We start from the raw sequence: 3,992 nt of genomic DNA, 5'->3' as shown, positions 1-3,992 counted from the left end.
ACACACACACACACACACACACACACACACACACACACACACCCCTATCTCGATCAATCTTAACGGAAAGACAAGCAGATAAAGAAAATGTCTATAAAATGTAACATTGATAAATTAAGGTTAATGGTATCTGAGTGTCCATTGAATTGTGTTTTTAACTTCTTTGTAGGCTTAATTTTTTAAAGTAAAAAAAGAAAAATGATCACAAGCAACACACACAAGAAATATAATGAGTAATGTTTATGTAAATTATTTCCTAATTTCCTATCATAATGTCATAATATTTTTGGCTACATAATATTCTTTGTAAGAATTTTATACCATTTTTTAAAACCAATAAGCCCTTCTTTGGCATTTAGGATTTGCTTCAATTATTAGAAATCTTCAAATTTTGAACATAGGTTAAATTTTTTTTAAGGAACCAAATGGGAACAAAAGTAACAAAATAATGAGACTGACTTTTGAAATGATTCCAGAAGACAATCCAAAAAAAAAATCTTAGCAATGTCAACATGAAAAGAATAAAATAAAATAAAAATAATCAGGTTGAAAGGTGAAATGACATTTGCTGTGTAAATTTCATAGTTTGTTTCAAAAAAGAACCTTGAAAAGAAGTAAAATTAAAGAGTAAAATAAAGAGAAAATGTAGTCTTTCTGTCTTTCTTCCTGCCTGTCTTTTTGTTATACATGTAGGGTTATGGATATATCTCAAAAAATATCACCACTTTCCCTTGATTTCTCTTTCTTTTCTTTTCTTTTCCAAGCAGTCTAGTGTGATTAGTTGGTTGATTGATCTGACATTCATTGCAAATCTGCCATGGAAAGCGTAAATATATGATCCCCTTTCTCAGACAGCTCATATTTTTTTTAGTGGACAGGTATGTACCTAAGAGCTATTATATGGTAACACAAGCATGCACCTAGCATATATAATGTAGGTGATACAGGCATACACATAACAGTTATAAAACAAGTAAAGAGCAAGCAGGTATGTGCCATAGCAGTGTCAGAGAAAATGCAATGCAACATAAAAGAGAGAAGAGCCTGCTTGGTTCAAACTTTTCAGAGGATGCTCAAGAACCATAACAGAAAGTTTCACAGATGCATGGACCATTACTGAAGGCTTTCCCAGAGAATTATGGGAAAATATTACAGTCAGAGAAAAATCCAAGGCTTAGAGACCTTTGAGAATTCTTGGGTAAATGCAGTATACAATATAATACAGCAAATATCCATGAGCTCATTCAAAAGATACTTATTGAGGCCTGGCATGATGGCTAACACCTGTAATTTCAGCACTTTGGGAGGCCAAGTCAGGTGGATCAACTGAGGTCAGGAGTTCAAGACCAGTCTGGCCAACATGGTGAAACCCCATCTCTACTAAAAAAAAAAAAAAAATTTCAGGTGTCGTGGTGCATGTCTGTAATCCCAGCTACTCTAAAGGCTGAAGCAGGGGAATCGCTTGAACCTGGGAGGTGAAGGTTGCAGTAAGTTGAGATCACACCACTGCACTCCAGCATGGGTGACACAGCAAGACTCGGTCTCAAAATAATAATAATAATAATACTTTTTGAGCATTACCACGGGGAACTTGATTGACATGCTCAGGATTTTGAAATTGGTCCTTAGAAAATACAGTATTTAAGGCTTCGAAGCAGTGTGGAATGTGATGATCGTGCAAATGGTTAATGGCATATAAAGGCCTATCTCAGTCCAACGCTAGACATCATAGTCTGCCTTGACTTTGTGCAATTGATGAGTTTATCACTCCTGTGGCAACATCATTTCTGCCTTAAAAACGCTTTGTTTCCTGATCAAAATTACAACTTTTCTCTTACTTTACACAATTATCCTGACGAGCAACCCAAGGTTCTCTAGAGCAGTCATATGGCTGACACACTATGACAATAACAGAAAAATCAGCCCTAAGCCATATCATACTATAGATACATATGAATGCTAAATAAAGAGGTCATTTGTGTTCTCATAGGCTGGTGTTGAACAATGAGAACACATGGACACAGGGAGGGGAGCATCACATACTGGGGTCTGCGGTGGGGAAATAGGGGAGGGACGAGGGGGTGGGGAGTTGGGGAGGGATAACATGGGGAGAAATGCCAGATATAGGTGATGGGGAGGAAGACAGCAAACCACACTGCCATGTGTGTACCTATGCAACAATCTTATATGTTCTTCAAATGTATCCCAAAACCTAAAATGCAATTTAAAAACAGGAAAATATCAAAAAGTTGTCATTAAAATAATAAAAAAAGAAGTCATTTGTGTGTGTGTGTGTTTATATATTAACAGTAAAATATCAGAAAAAGAAAGTAAGAAAAGAACTTTAAGTATACAGTTGAATTATTATTAACTAAGCTTGCCTTGTGTACTATCAAATACCAGATCTTTTTTATTTTTTCTTATATACACCTACTGTGGACCAAAAAATATTAAACATAAAAAAATTATAAAAAAGAAAATAATTCCATTTAAAATATCATCTAAATTGAATACTTTGGAATAAATTTAACCAAGACAGTGAAAGAACCATACACTGAAAACTATAAAACGTTGATTTTTTTTTCCTAAATAGCCAAATATGGATATGGCATGAATTAATCATAAAGAAAGATAAATGGCCCAGTTATTCACTTTTTTTTCTGAATGTTTGGACATAAAATCAGTTCAGTCTAAAGGTTTCTCCAAACTCCATAAACATTCTCCACATGCCTGGCAGAAAGATGTATACTTTGCCTGTTGCTTCTTTGTCTCTTTCAATCACAGGGATGAAGATAATGTACTACATCAAGAATTTTGACTTGATTGGAAGTAAGTGTGATTTTCTAGGTATTCTGGAAAGTATTGTACATTTGGTTTTTGTGTTTACACAACATTTGGTTGTTTCAATTTGAAACCAACCTTCGAACAAATCTCCTTTGGCTGAACTGCTGTTAGTTTTGGCCTCGTTTGATTGAGGCAAAAAGAGAAAATCATGAACTGAAAGATGGAGCCATATTTCCTGCAAAGTAGAGATGTTGCCCCATTCCTCCTGGGGATTAAGTGACAAGATGCAACAAACACTGGATTGGGATAGAGGACACTTGAATTCTAGGACTCAATTCCGTCATATTCATTCATTCATTCATTCATTCATTCATTCATTCAATAACTAGTTTTTGGGCTTCCTGTGCACCAAGCACTGAACTAGGCATTGAAAAGAAAAAGATAGCATTGACCTTGGAGAAATAATCTTATTTGGAGTTAACCTTATCAAAAACTTTCTATATTGGGCTATCTCCAACATAGTCATGAACTCAGGATGATTTTAGGAATCAAGCAGAGAATGTGTGAAATGAGGATGAGAATTGGTAAGGGTGGGAAATGAGAGATCATGGTGTACTGGAAAATCTTTGCCTCAGCTAAAGGCATTCAAATTACATTCAAGTTCCATTTTTTGAAATATAATATATTGGCAGGGGGAAATCACATATGTGAGCACGATTTGGAAGGCTTCCAGTTTCCCATCCTTGAACTATGTAATGTATAGGATATTCTCTGTTCCTCACATCCCTTTCATACTTTAAGGAATGAATGAATGCACATTCATTTGATATTGAATATCAATATGAATTGATATTTAATGAATCTTGTTCTTTAGAACTTGACTTCTGTTTGACTTCATTTAATCTTGTTCTTTAAAGTTTGACTTCTGTTCAGTTTTTCAGACATCCTTAGTCAAATACAAATTTTGGCAGGAGTCCCTTCTTCCATGAGTTGGCTCTATAGAAATGAGAAGCAAACTTGGGGGAAAAGATGGAAGTAGAAAGGAAAAGGAACTGATGACACATTGGCCCACTTTGCGTTTCATTTTAGGTTGAGCCTACCTATACACCCTTCCACTTCTACAATTAGCCTAAGCCCAGGAGTGCCTTTTAGTCAAAATATTTGTCTTAGATCTGTGATTTGGATTTGGTGCTAAACAAGATACATTT

Source organism: Sapajus apella, unplaced genomic scaffold (assembly GCF_009761245.1).
Source record: "Sapajus apella isolate SASKATOON/1434 unplaced genomic scaffold, GSC_monkey_1.0 scaffold64, whole genome shotgun sequence".
NCBI classification, from domain to species: Eukaryota; Metazoa; Chordata; class Mammalia; order Primates; family Cebidae; genus Sapajus; species Sapajus apella.
The sequence above is the reverse complement of the archived record's forward strand: the minus strand, read 5'-3'. Positions refer to the sequence as shown.